Raw genomic sequence first — 16,147 nt, 5'->3', positions numbered from 1 at the left:
TGTCACACATTACATACCAGATACTATACTCAGGAAACATTAGTAAGTGTCTTCTGTGCAAAAGTAAGTCCATACTCTCAGTGCATACTTATAATGACACTGTCTTGAATGATTTGATCACAAAACATTCTTTCCAATGACCCCTTTTGATTCAGTGGACAGAATGGACAACAGTTACTTATTGAGAAGCTTTTCAATGTTTTGTTTTCTTTTTGGTGCTTAGTGTATACTTCCTGCACATTATTCAAACACTGCTGTGGAAACAATGTTACTAACATTTGCACTGGCTTTTTCTATGCCATTCATCGTAAGTACTTGAATATGTTATAAGCAATAAAAAAATTTTACCTAGAATTCTCACTTTGAAGATATTTACCCTATTTTAAAGATTAAAAAATGCTTTAGGAGATTAGGAAGATTAGAGGAATTAAGGATATTTTGTAAAAAGAGTATACTAAGTTTGACAATTAGAGACAATTCAGACTCAGTTTTTCAAAGCACTTAGCTTTATGCAAAACATATGTTCAAAAAAAAAAAAAAAACCTTCAAATGGCTTCTGCATTAGTAGCATTTAGCAGTTCTGAAAATTAGACCTCACAATGTTAGATAAGACACCAAGAAAATGAGGAAAACAGGATCAATAAGCAACAGTTTAAAATATCATTTAAGTGACTTACATGGACATGGGTCACTGTGGCAAAATCAGGGACAGAATCAAATTCTCATGGGCAACATTCAGTTCTACTACACATCAGACCATCTTTCTTTGCGGGTAGTTCCCTAAAGTCTTTTGTAAAATTCTTTCTGAAGTAAGTGAGGAAAAACTCCTACAGATAAATAGAGATTAAGTAAAAAATGGATCACTAAATTTTCTAATTCATATGTCACAGGTCCCCAAAGTTCATCCTGCTGCAAATGAATTGAATCCTAGAAGTTCTATCTGACATGTCTGGCATAACTTGTGATTTTAAGCCATGACTTCCAGAAGGGCATTTTGTCTCAGGTCATTTTGCTTATTTTATATTTGGTTTCTCTAATATACAAACATTATTAAAATGTCATTGTCATTCATCTCAATTATTTGTTTCCTTAAGACTCTTGGATATCTTCTCTGGTGCAGCTAATTTAAAGAAGCTTGTTCCTATGAGTGATTAATTATGGAACTGTAGTTTTTTAACTTTCTATCTAAATTTTTGTAAGAATTTCCTTATTTTTGTCAAACTTTTCAATACATTTTTGTGTTTGTTTTTCTATCTGTAACAACGTCTGCCCAATGCTCTTCAGCATTGGGAAATTATTCTGTCTGAAGCATCACGTGTATTGTTGGCTGGGACTTTCCTCTCTTTGCCTGCATATGACATAATTTGTTAATGAAATACTCATTTCCAGTGCAATGATTCAATTTAACTTTATTAATCATGATGAAATCCAAATTACACTTGCTACATTTGATTACAAAGTGTACCCAAAGGTACAAAATAATAATTTACTCATAACACCATTTTGTTTTCCACATCCTAGACTGCTGTTCCAGATACAACCCTTCCTATTCTCTGGTTTGATACTCTGCTTGCAACAACCTTTGACCAATGTGCTTCCTGAGTTTTGTGGTCCTTTTGCCAGTTTCACCATTCTGTCTTTCTTAATAATGTTATGAACAATTATTTCAATGTTCTAGCCATATGAAATGTTCCAACAATTTTCAGTAATGCCAGTTACAGCAATTTTATTCTCATTAATTAGGATTTCTATTGCTTACATCTTTGGCTCTGAGCACAAATGAAAATTTCAGCTGAATTTAATTTTATAACCTCCTCCTTATTTCTGTCTCTTTTATTATTGCAGCTAACCTCCAGCTAAGAATATTGGTCCTTGTAACTCAGATTCAAACCATTTCTTTTGTGTCATGTCCTCCTATTCTGGAAACTAGCCCAGTTTTCCACAAAACCAAAATCTTCAGCTTCCCAACAGTAACACACTATAGTGAAAGGATAGATACAGGCCCTGTAGAATGTGATTCATCCTGTCCTAAATGTGATGTCTGAGACCTTTCGGACATTTTGAATAAACCATCTTTATTTATTTATTAAATTTGAATAAACCATTGCTGAAATATTGCAAGCCAAGGAGCTTAAATTAGATAACTTGCTTGTAAGTGGTTAAATTTAGATATCTTGAATCTCATCCTTGAAAATCAACTTTGCTCCTTTCTTTCAGCAAAGGTATCAAAAACTGTGAACTTCTGGGCTTCACAGGTCAGGATTTGGACCTTTAGCTTCTAACCACTTTCAGTTTGTATTTTCAAGGATGATTTTTGCTTGACTGAAACACAAATAAAAGCCCAGGAAAATGGATTTGCTTTCCTCAATTTTAATTGATCAAAAGAATTAGATGATCTGAGCTTTATCATATTTATTAATACTATCCTACAATAGCCAATATGTTTAACAGTAAAGCAACAGTTATGATGAAGTACTTCTGTTATTCTTGCTTAAGTCGTATGTTGCAAATACAATTCTAATTAAGTATGAGAGAGAATACAGAAAACCATGGAAGTATGCTATTTAAACCTGCTTAAGAACTTTCTGAGGACTAGCAACTAAAAGTTAAGTTTACAGTTAAAAAGTATATCCTCTAGAAATTACATTCTGGTGGAGGCTTAATTGTCCATCCCTGCAATTTTCATTTTTAGTGTGGAGTATGGATATGTTCGTACAGTCAGAGCATCACATCCTCATAAGAATTGATATGTTTAGTATTAGACTTTAGTACTTAGTATTAGATTATTTAATCACATATATTTTTGAAATCATATAATTTATAATATTACATTATTATCTTATTGAATATTGACAGTTTTGGTCAAGCTATTATGCACCGTATGGTTTGTATAATTGAAGATCTATACTTTAACACAAAAATGTCTGTCTTTCATTCCATTTTTGGATAGGAAAAGGTTAAAATTGTAGTGTTAGACCAGAGGGAGTTTTAGGAAATTCTGCTGGGAATTTGACACAAAGCATTAACAAATCTAGCAGTAAGTGTCACAGTATCTTGCATTAAGGGTCTGGGATATTACATTTCTATGCCATCCATATATTCTTTCAAGTATCAACTAACTTAGCCTCACAATGGCCCTTCTATATAAAGGACACCACTTGATATGCATATTTTCGGTCACCAGTGCTAGGCTAAGCAATATCCAAAAGCTCCATCTCTGTTCCTGGCTTTGTCCATGCCTTGGGCCGCTCTTTATGCAGTTTGTGTGGGTGCGCTATGAACTAGGATGGGGAATTGATCCTGCTGCAGAAAGATTGTATTTCTTTTGCTGGGTACCTTTTTAACTGCATCAGTTATTTAGTCTCATTCACGGTATCAACCTATGAATGCTGAAGACTAGCACATAGGCACAAATGAATGCTTGGGACAAGGTGTGGGATAGGAAATGTCTCATGAATTGTTGAAATTGGCTTAAACTGTGCTGTTGTGGAACATCAGTGCCAAAGTGGATTAACAGACCCATCCAAAAGCAAAAAAAGATGTTGTGATAGACTGAGCATGGAGCAAAAAGGATTGAGAGGGAAATACTGAAAGAATGAATGGAGGAAAAAAAAGGAAGAGAAAACAAATGCAGGCAACTGATTGAATCTTAAATGAAATCTAAACACTAATCCCAAGCTTGCATCTTACTTCATAAATACTTACTTTTTTTTTTTTTTTTTTTTTTTTTAATTGAAATGGCAGAGATGTAGACCAGCGGTAGAGCAATGTCATGCCAGCTGCCCTCGGTGACAAGCAATGAGCCCCAGGTTCCAGAATGCATTCCAAAACGCATTTTATGAATTGTGTTCCATGTTGTCCAACATTAAACACAAAATCCCCTATCTGGAGCAGACCCCAGTAATTTCCTTCACCAGCTCTGCCCCTTCTCCCCCCACCTAGGCTCCCCAGCCATAGGCTGCAGGGGAGAGGTCATACAGATGAGCTCTTGCTGGCTTAGTGATGCATAGGTGGTGTCCTGCACAGCTGAAATATTTCTGCAGGAGGTTCTCCCCTCCTTCACCTTCCCCAAATTAGTAGATAAAGAAATCAGGAAAACACATGTTTGAAGCACCCGGGTCCCCTACATTCCCGTGTGAAAAATTAATCTATTAGGAAGCGTATGGAAGAAGAGTGATGCTAGTGTCCCCTCTTTCTCTGACCAGATTTTAAAATAAAATAAAAATAAATTCCTTTCTCTGTTACATGATGACAAGGTTTGTGATGTGTGAAGTCAGAAAGAACTTCTGTCAAAAAATTTATAAAAGAAAAAAGAAAACAAAAATCCAAATGATTTTTAAAGTAAACTAGGGAGTTTTTAAAGCCTGCTGCATTGCCAGAAAGTTTATTTTGCACAATACTGTATGCAGTATGTGTATGTACACGTGTGTTAGGAAATGTAGGAGATGAATATTTGCCTGCGTGTTAGCAGATAAATAGAAGTTGATAAGGTTTTGTGTGCTTCATAACTCAGTGGTCAAAGTGTACAATCTATGCACAAGACATGCATTTCATTCTTGCTCCTTGTATTTCAGTTCCAGAGGCTTCAATGAATGTAACAACAAAAAAGCTGCTGAACTGCCATGGGCTGTAATCATGTCAGTTTTCATAAGCAGAGAAGCTATTTAGCTGTTGGGGCTGTTTGGTGCTGGTTGGAAGAACTTCAAGGAGAAAAAGGGACTGTAGAGCATATTGATATATTGCACATAAAACTGCCAGTACTATTTCATTTTATAGATATTTCTGACATTTTCCACATTTGTAACTTTAGAACCACATTTTCTATAAAATTACGGACAAAAGATAGCCACACAAGATTAACATTGGAATTACTTTTTAATATGAAATCCAAGGCAAGATAAACATTGCATTCTTTCTTTCATATGAGTTACAGAGTACTTTCCTTCCTTTCATGATTGAGTTACATACAAAGCAGAATTAAAAGTATTTGTGCTGGAGATTAAACTTAAATTTTTAGTGCAAATTTCAGCTTTATACTCTTTTATGTATGGCTACAATTTTTAACCTTCCTACTGACTTTCTCAGATAAGTGTTGCATGAAGGGAACCCAGGTTTGACAGAAGTCGCTTAAAATGATCATTTTTCTAGTCAGTGGTAGTTAGGAATGGAAGGTAGGAGTGAAATCCCTCAGAAATTTTTTTCTGGGTAAAAGGAAGTGAAGTCCTACTGCCCTGTGCCCCTTTAGATACATGTACGGCAGAGGCTCCTGCAGACAAGCTTCGGGGACATTCCTTGCAAAACAAATCATGTGTTTGCATACTCAGGGAGACTTGAGTATGTCCTGGACACTGCTCAAGAAATCCAAGGCAGTGAAAAAACCCACAGAAGGTTACTTTGTTTTAGAGTGGACATCACAGTCTTCTAAACAATAACAAGATTATAGAGCAATTCAGGACTGGGAAGCCATGAGGGAGGTTTAACACCCCTCCAGCTGTTTTCTGTCTCTCTCTGGTACCTCTTAGGAAGCTAAAAGAGCTCTCTCCCCAAGTGTATGGGGACTGGTTTCTCTGCTTAGATTCCTGGACCCGCTGGGCAGCTCATGTCCCCAGCCTTTCCGAGGCAAACACAGTGGAACTCATTTGAACGGGTAAGTGGTACACAATACAGTGTACATAGCACATGTTATAAAGAAGTGCAATTCTTTGGCATTATGTGACCTTGTTTTACTTGCCAAATAGAACTGTGTGCTAGACAGCTTTGTGTGGTGATGTAATGACCCTTTAATTGTGAACTCATGCAGAACAGCAAGTTATGGCTTAGCTCCAAATAGTTTAAATTTCATAATCCAAATGTATGTTGCGTTCCTACACCTTTCGTTTGTATATTTGATTGGCAGAGCAATGTGTTGTGACAGCATGACACCTTTACGCTGCTATATTGGCATAGTTATCACTCAATCACATGTTAATTATTAATTCCTCTTAAAGAACGTGAATTACTTCCTGCTGTTTTAACCTGTCTCCTACCGGTGCCTGCTGGAGTTACATGATGCATTGATTAATATAGAAGTTTTGAGTAAAACAGAACAATTGTGTGGGAGGGAAATGGCTGAAGCAATAAATAAAATAGCAAAGGAACGGCCCAGCTGGAATAATCTGAAACTATGCCAAAACACTAAATAGGAAACTATAAACTTAATTTAAACTGCATTTCACAAAGTAATACAAATACTAATGTTTAATGCTAATGTAAATAAGTTACAGGGTGCATTTGAAGCCTGTTGAGAAGCAGGCTATAGGTACTTAAACCCAAAACTTGAGCTCATCTTTGCTCAATAGTTGGGCAAACGGGGTAGGTGTCTATCAGAAAGTTCTCTAGATACCTAGCAGCACCTGCTGGTCGACACTCTGGGCAGACTTGGAAAAGCCTCAGCCTAACTAATTTAGTGTCCTTTCTGAGCCTGAAGATTTTCAAATGTATATTCTAATGCCTTCAGAAGGCCTTACCTGTCAGGGTACGAATTAGGCCTTCTATCAAAAATGTCCAACAGACATTATATACATAATATACAAAATACAACAGAGTTGAAACAGAGCAAGGAGCCTGAATCTGTAGCCTAAAGGATCAGTCACTCAACTGAAAAAGTCCTGGTTCCTTTCTAAATCATGCTCTAGGCTCCTAGTGGTTCAGGAGCTTCGGCATCTGACATGGAGTTACCTGCATCAGGTTTTGGATCTGGCCTTTTTAGGTAGTAAATTGCTTAAATATTTTTTAACATAAAAGGCAAAATTGAATTCCTCAAGATTTTGAAAGACATTTTGAAGATATAATTTCACAGTATGTATAGGAAAACCTCTTAGTTTATTGTTTTTTTCTTCAAAATTGTGAAAGCATTTCTTTTTTGTTGTTGTTTTTGCTTGTCATGTCTTGGGCTACTCATCTGCTCAGAACAAACAGTCCAATATTTTACTGAGAAATCAAACCTACAGTGTGCTATATTCCATTATCTTGGCACTGTAATAAAAAAAAATCAAAGCAAAAAAAATCCAATTAAACTTTCTCTAGTGATATTGACCAAAGACACAGTAATCAACAACTGGTGGTACAGTATCGCTCGGATTACATGGAATCTTCTCTAATATTTTTTTTGTGGAGCAAGGTACTTTTGGCTAAGTGGAGAGGATTTGTGAAATGCAATCCAGTTAACATCAGAGATGTCTCTGCCTGCCACAAATTATCAATTTAATAGACAAAGAAGTTCCTTTATCCTTCAATATGAGATAAAAATCTTTGTTTCAACTTTCAGAAGTTATAGATCTTTGTTTGAATATGTATTAAAAAAGAAAAAAAAATCACAGCCTGAAAGATAGCTCCAAGGAACAAGCAACAGGGAAGCCTTTTAATAGAAAGTCTTCATTGATTGTTAAATACATTGTACTAAATTTCAACTTTGATATAATTCAATTGACTTCAGTGGAGCTGAATATACGAGGGCCTGACTCTCCAATTATCATGGTTGTCGTTGAAGTCTTCATTCACTTAGTTTTTATATCTATCCTTTCATATTAAAAGGAAATCAAACTTTTATACTGGCATCAAAAAAGGAGTGTGGTTTGAAGTGGAGATGCAGAATAGATATTAAATAATTACTTTTCACGATATCTTTGTCAGGTGGGCAAATGAGCATTATTATTGCTGTTTGGTGTATACAAAAATATTGGCAGAGATGCTAACATAAGATCACACAACAGTTCAGTGCACAGCAAAAACTCAGAATTTCAACCCTAAACATGTTGTCATAAATTCCTGATCACAATTTTTTTTTCAAGAGGTCCCACATTCTAATGGTCTGAAGACTTTGTGAGTTGAACATATGTAAAATACAGTTTTGAATGCATAATGTAAATCTGCACATTTATCAGCATATGCTGGTGACCAAAACCTGGAGTGATTTATACTGCTTCTGCTTCCAGAAAACTGTGATAACACTTTGGCATGTAATGTTGGACTTTGGTGAAATTAAAGCCCACATCTATGCTAATAAATCAAATAGTGACCAGGAATTTTCCCAGGCACCAGGACAAGATTGTTATATTAATAAACTGTTACTAATCCCTTGCACATGCCAATTAACATTCTCCCAGACAATTTCCAGACACAGTTTGGAGGTAAAATATTCTAGGGACTGTTCCTTTTATGCAGTTCGCAAGCAGCCATCCAATTTTGGAGGTCTGGGGAAGGTACCATCTTGACCTACCATCTTGCTGTCTCAGTTAACCAAAGAGCTTAGTAATATTCATTGTCACATTTCAATCTCTTGTATAGATACAACTAAAATGGCTAAATACAAAATTGTGATCCAAAATATGAGTACCATTTACACACTAGATGTTCCTTCCTTTTAGACAGGAAATTTCTTCCACTACTGAGGACATCTCACGATTTAGGATCTCCACCTCTGATACTACTTTATTCACAGTAGGAAGATGACTCATACAGTTTTGAGGAGGGAAATATTTTTCAATTTAATTTTTTTGGAGGTCTCAAGTAACTTTAAATGCTGAAATAATGGATTTTGAGTTTGTCTACCCTTTTTCTTTCCTAATAAACACAACCATTTTATTTGTTTTATTTTACTTTAAAATGAAATGAACATTTTGAATGTTTCCTAAAAATGAGATTTAGAAATCAAATTATGAGTGTTTACTTACATAAGCACTCCCATGACAGGTCAAAGATATCAGCCCTAAGTTAGTTAGTCAAGTACTTCATCTTAAGTGCCTGCAAGGAGATGTAAATAAATATATGAGTAAATGGTTCCTTAAAAGGATTAGTTTTGTTAAGGGAATAAGAACAAAATTTTAGTGTGTTTAAGAGTGAGATTTAGTATCTAATCCACCAGGTGAAATAAAAAATGAGTTAGTATGTACCTTTTCTCTGTGAAGAAAGCATAACAGAAATTATCTTTCCTGTAACAGCTGTTAAAATCATACATCAGGGAGGGGGAAAGGGGTTGGTTAAAAGAGGAATTTTAATCAAAATGTCATAATATTTACTGGTTTTAGGTACTTCCTGATTGGCAAATAAAATTTTGTTCCTGCTAATCTTCTTGGCATTCACCAGGAATAAATATGTTATTTGTCAGCTAAAACTCTCGTGTACTTCTTTAGTCCCTTTGTCTTCAGAAAAAGCACAACAGACAGCAGAATTTTTGCATATTGAAATATACTGACAATTTATGTGTAAGGAAAGTGAAAACCAACTTTAATTTCTAACACCAGAAAGTTCTCTGACAATGCAGAGGGATCCAATTTTTCAAGTAAAATGAGACGCCTTATTGCATAATAACTTCTCAGGTTGCTTAGGAATATGCTTAAAACAAATGGGTTGATGAAACACTTGAAAGCATAGAGGCGTTTTCCAGCAATCTTGTTTGAAGTTTGTAGGGTATTTGTCGATAGATTTTCCTCTTAAAAATCTCAGTACTTATATTGGCACACAGGTTATGGAAATTATGGAGCATCTGTCACTGGAGATTTTTTGCTGAGGTAAAGGAACATCTGCTAAAGATATATTAAAGACATTTGATGCTGCTTCCATGCAGGGAGAAGCACTACATGACTTCTTCAGGTCCCTTCCAATCTTACATTTCCTTTAACTCTTTATTTCAGTAAATTAAACATTATTAGTTTATCTTGGTATGGGTTCTGGTTATCAGATTGACAGCTCTAAAAGCTAGGATATAGTTGTGCATCAATATTAATAAACAGTATCAAAAGACAATCAGACAAACTGAAGGGGGCAAAGGACTTAAGACTGATTCAGCATGCAGAAACTAAATTTGAAAGTGACAGTTCTCCTCTTCCTCCTGTCTGGTATGCACTAATCTGTCAGTTTTGCTCAGCTGAGTCCTGACACGACACTGTGCAAAAATACATATTTCTCATTTTTTGTGGCACCAGCATTGAAGTAAATATAGCTGTTACTGTTTTGCACGTACAGTTTTTCACACAGCTCTGTGGGGAGCTATGTAGTCATAACCAGAGATGATTCATGACGCTGCAGGAAAATAAGAAATATTAGTAGAGTTAATAAACTAAACTGTCAAAAGATGACTGTCTTGCATCCTAGTCATTGTTAGTGGCTACTCAGTGATTTTTTTGATATATTCACTAAGTATCCATCCTAAGCTTTGACTAGAGACAGGCAGGCTAGTTAAGAAAACAAGAGCATATCATTTTGCTATTTGCAAGCGCTGCTGTATAAGGGTTTACACAAATACATGTATTTGTCTGAAGTAAAGGGATGCTTATAAATTCTGCAATAAAGTTGTATGCAGAAAGACATGTTTTGTTTAGCTTAAACAAAAAACCACAATGATATCTTTGTCTTGTCTGCCTTCTTTCCACCTTCCCTTCAAAAGAATTTACCTTAGCAGATGAAGTCACATGTTTTGTCATATTTTGGCCACAAAGAAGGGACTAAAAGCAATGCCTTTAACAGGCCAAGGCCAGCACTCATTTTCCAGGTCTTGGAAAGATAATTAGGCACTTATTTGGACCTGCTTTTCTCTGGCAATAAAATTACAACTCCAATCAACTCAAGTAACTGAAAGTTCATTTGCTAGCACTACTGTTCTTTTCTTTGTATGGTTTTATTTTGCTTTGTCCTCAAGGATACAAACTCAGACTTAAGTTTAACAAGAGTCCATCTCAGTTTCTTTCTCCCAAAAGAACAGTTAAATCTGCAATGTTAAATACCACCTAAAAGCTGTTAACAGAAAATGTCCTTAGAAATGAAAAGGAAACAAGGCCAAGAAATAAGAAAATTTCCTAATATTTTCCATTTCAAGAGCTTCTTCTGTTTTGTTTTTTAAGTTTCCTTCCTTGTTTCCTGCAGCTTTTCAGAGAACTAAGAGGCTTTTTAATTATAATTTTTTGCCTTAGGATGACCTCATAGCTGTAAATGCAAGAACTTTTCCAATGTCTTGTGTAGTACAGTGACAAAATCATGTCAACACCTCTGACTCTCTAACTCCATCAAAAATGGACACCCTTAATATATACATTTATTGGATTTATGTACTTAAAGACCATTTAAAATTTTTGTGGAAAAATCTCTTTTCTAAATATTGGGAAAACCACTTAATCTCTCTCTCCTTCTCTTTGTCCAAACAAACATACACCTATATGTACACACCTATTTGTCTGAGTCTGTATGTAAACATATAGATGCATAATACTTTCTGCTAGTGCTTGTAATTTAGGCAGGAGTTGCAGCTATGCCATCTAGAGCTTTACCTCTCTAGAGCTTTACAGGAGACAAATAAGCCCTAATATTGCATCATAATAGCTATACCCCCTTAGCTCAAGTTGTCGATGTGAGTGTTTGTGCATAACAGGATCACACCTTCTGTTCTCAATAGTATCAGTAGTGGTTTAGAGAAATAAATTTGTGTGTATTAGCAATGACCATAAAGTGTTATAAAACTGTTGGAAGTGTATTTCAACTTCTATACAATCTCTAGTGACATTATGCTGGTAATATACAGTGTTGAATTCTCAAGGACTGTAGAGTAACCACAGAAATAGGAGAGAAAATTTCAGTCAGGAAAACCCTAATGAAAATTGATTGGAGAGGCTGAAGGAGAGACATATACTATATCCGTTCAGCAGGAAAGCTAGTTGCAGTCGTCTTTTTTCTTTTTTTCATCTTACTTATAGGCTAGAAACAAAGATAAACCCAGATCTCTGTATCCAGAGGAAAACTAATACTGTATTTAACGTGCCAAATTTTCTGCTGGTATATCTTGATACAGCTCAATTGACTTTAATGGAGCTTGGCCATTTTTCGCCAGCCAGGAATTTGGTCTATTGTAGTAGGAAATGTTCCCACTGAACTTGCAGGATGCTTTCAGTTATATTTTTCCTGTTATTATAATTGACTTGTACCCTTATGACAGTTTAGGAAAGTTTTGCAGTGAAGGGCTGAAATTTCTATGATTAGTCTCAGAGAGAGAAGAATTTCCTTGAAAATAAAATTGTTTATCTACTTTGAAATCATGTTAAATTAAAAAAATATATATGTTGGCCTTTTTTTTTTCAAGTGCTCTAAAAGATGTAGATGTTACTTTCAACTGAAATCAATGGCAAAATGTATTTGCCTGTGTAAAACACAAGTCTAGCAATACCTTTAATATCTAGATACATTGGCTGAGGCTAAGTGTTATAGCATAAAGCTGGACATGTCTCTTCTGTAATAAAGCCACATAACAGTAAAGCCCAGATCATATAAAAGGCAAAGTTATAAAAAACTTTTAGAAGAATTACAGAAAAAAGATTGCATCGAATCACAGAACATCCTATGCCATTTTGAGACTATAGAACCATCCTTTAAAAAAACTTCCTTAATGTGTCTAATGGTCCTGTTTAAGTGTATAAAAAGCCTCCAAGTGCGTTGAATGGATTAAAATTATGATAAAGTTGTGTTCTTTTGGATTCTTATAGAAAATAGGCTAATCTTTTGACTTTATTATCAATAACTTGAATGAAGTTTTAAAGAGAAGGAGTAATTGAATGTGTTTTTAGGCAGAAGAACATATTCCCAAGTACATATTCCCAAGCAGGTGGACAGTACACATATAAGAGAGACCTCTAGCTGTGGAATGCTGATAAGGAGCTAAATATACTCCTATTAGGAGTGGTGAGCTGAATCAATAGATTCAAATAAACGAAGTCAATGGGAGTAAGTCCATCCAGAGCTTTGATAATACCAAAAAAACAATTTTGTTTCATTTTCAGAGAGAGAAAAAATAAGTTTGATTATATACCTATCCACTGAATTTTGTGTTTGTGGGGAGACTGTGTCTAGTTTTTGTTCTAGCTGACAGGGTATTAGGAGATGAACATCTATTTTATATATGTGGTACTGAGTTTTTACATGAAGCAGTCACGGAGTTGTTCATTTTGTGATTAAGCCCAATATGAAGCATACAGCAATTTTTGGAGTAAACAAACAGTCAGATAAGCAAACAATCGGCTCATTAATGTGTCTGCATGGTTTAGGTAATTCTCAGTCAGCAGTTGAAAGTGAATTTCAGGTTCATTGTTTCTGACACAAATGCTCTTCAATTATTATTTCTTTATTTTCACTGAATGAAGATTCTTTTCTGGTTTTTGACCTCTTTAAAAATAGTTGGGAACTTTCATGTACCTAGAAATAAAAGACTTCTTGGAATGACTAGCTTTGGAAGTCAAGTTCTTCCTCACATGTTAAAAAAAAAGTACTTTCATCTCATTTGTAATTGGACATCTGAAAAGCTTAATCTTAAAGTGTGAATGACTTTAAAATTTAAAACAAAAGTCAAAGCATGAAAATAGCTCCCCAAGCCTGACACTTTAAGCAAAAGGAGGTATAAGATACTGAAACTGGAGGGAACAGGAGTACAGATATTTTGTTATTCAGAAGCTAGAAAAGGGTGATTATATTGTGCTGATGTACAAGAAAGTCAAGTTCATTGGGAGGACAATAAAGGAAGTAGAAAGGGCTTTGAGGAAGCATCTGAAGCAAATGACAAAAGTGGTTATTTCACAGAGTATAATTTATTGACAGTATTCACTAAATTCAGGGATATTTTGGAAAGGTACACAAATTTAAGTATGGGCTCCTGTAGCAACTGATGACTGCTAAACATCACGGTGACTAGCATGTTAGAAAAAATGGAGATAAAGGGATTGCCATAGGGATGAAGATAATATTAGTTAAACACAAGGATGCCGACAGGGAGCATTTACATTAGTGTTTCAGTTCAGAAGAGGAGTGCACTTTTGAAGAGATTTCTCTCATATTCCCTTTCCTTCAAGATCTAGTATCTAGTATTCCTTCTCCCTTCACATTGTGGAATGGTCTCAGAGCTCATGAACTGGATTTCTCTTAGATGGAATTAAATCAGAGGAAGTACTTCCAGACCACACGTAGCACACTCCAGCTGCTAGTGAGCACACACCCCATAGTATCAGGCCAGAGTAACTTCTCTCATCATCAGCTGTTTCACTCCACACATTCACTCCCATTTCACTGTATTATTTGTTAATGTAGACCACATTCAATTACCAGCTCTGCAATGAAATGTATGATCATCTTCCACCATCCATGAATGGATGCAACATCATTTATATGAATCAGAAGGAGAAGAGGGGAGGTAATCAAGATTCATTCATCTAGTTACAAATGTTTCAAGATCGCAAAAAGATTTACTCCAGCTGAACACTTACAGTAATATCAAAAACAAAATTAGACATCTTTCAGTCTTGAATCTAGAAACCTTTTCTTCACGTGGCAAAAATAGATTTTTTTTTATTCCAGCAGACATCTATATGAATACATGCATATAAATTTGTATAAACACAAGCATACACTGAAAGTTCCATAACGTGGTACCAATGCCAAATTATAACAAAATTTAAAATTAATTAGACTGTTACCAAACTGCATGGAAAGATTTTTTTTTCTTTAGTGTAGCAGAAATACCAGCTGCGTAGTGCCGTGTATGATTTATTTATAGGCTGCTAATGAAGACATAGCTAATCATCATAATTAATTGGTATTTTTGTGCTTTGGGGCCTAATCACAGAAACTTTCATATGTTGGCTTAAACTGAACTTAGCCATGAGGCAAAAATTCACAGGAAAACTTGATTCTTCTTTGTTCAAGTTTGTTTCTCCATTGAGCTTGACTACTGTGTGCTAACTGCAATTTAACCCTCAAAACACCAGGATACATTAAAGTGCTGTGAAAATTAGCTAGGGAACAGATGATTTGCAGGGATACCATTACATGACAACTGTTTTATATTTGCTGCGGGAATTTGCTTAAATCAGGCCTAATTTAAACCCTGCTTAATCAGTATCACATCATTAACATAATCCAGTCATTTTCATAATGATCCGTACAATTTCATAATATTTCTTGCTGTTTTGTATGGTAAACTCATTTATATGCACAATCTAAAATGTCCTGCAGCTTTGTAAATGTGCTGCTTACTTTAGGTTATACATTCATGCTATCTTTCTACATTTCCCATTACTCTACTCTTTTGAGGAATAACAGCTACATACCCATTCAGAAGTTGTTCAATAGGTTACAGGTCAGAGACTTGGCAATGATATTTGGAGAGACAATTTTCCATCATTTTAGAGTGCTGCATGCCAGAGACAACTGCTTTGTTCCTCTGTTTTGAAAATAACTTGCAAATAATATGGGTGTTTGATGCCATTGATGATTATTTGGCAAGGAATGCTGGGATAGCTGATTCCTCCAAAAGTATTAGGATGTGGAGTCAATAGATATGTTTTATAAGTTGAAAGTGTGGTTTGGTTTTACTTGCAGAAACTGCCTTTTATTGTAAATGAGGGCAATTCCCTACAGCTCTTATAGAATTAAACTTTGTTCTCTATTTTAAATAAACTCATATATAGAAATACATAAAGTGCAATATAGAAATATATATATATATATATACACACTCTATGGCTACACAGATACAACTTCATCTTACAATCTTCAATCTTTTAAATATGGCTAACGCATATAACATTTCACACTCTTGAAATGGGTACTCCCATCTTCCTGAGTCATAAATGACTTGTGTATGATAGGTCATCATCACAGCAGCAGTAGCACCTTCATTTTTACCTAAAATATCTATTCCAAAAGCTAGCTGCAATAATCATCGCCTGTCTTGCCAGGTATTGGCTACAGGGCAAGGGGAACTGGATACTTTTACCAGTGTGCATTATAATTGAAAAAGTAATAGATTGCATTGTACTAATTTTCCATTGAATCTAAAGTTATATAACTTTTATTAAAGATACCAACTTGTGTTTCAAAATAATTTTACTGTGTTATTTAAGTCTCATGTATACCCCTCAACCTTTGTTGGTTTTCATTTTTTCCACTTTCCAGAAATGACAATTTTATTTAATTTTCCTGACAATCTCTCAATATATATCTGCCATCTCTATTATGTTTCATTGATGTGAATTTGCAAGGATTTTGAGTGTTCTGCTGCAGTGAATGATATTTTCCCAAGGATTTGTGATTGGCATGAGTTGTCTGTCTCCAAATATTTGGAAGCAATCTCGTTAGT

The sequence above is a fragment of the Apteryx mantelli genome, chromosome 3, assembly GCF_036417845.1.
Source record: "Apteryx mantelli isolate bAptMan1 chromosome 3, bAptMan1.hap1, whole genome shotgun sequence".
Lineage (NCBI taxonomy): Eukaryota > Metazoa > Chordata > Aves > Apterygiformes > Apterygidae > Apteryx > Apteryx mantelli.
This window is presented reverse-complemented; position numbering follows the sequence as displayed.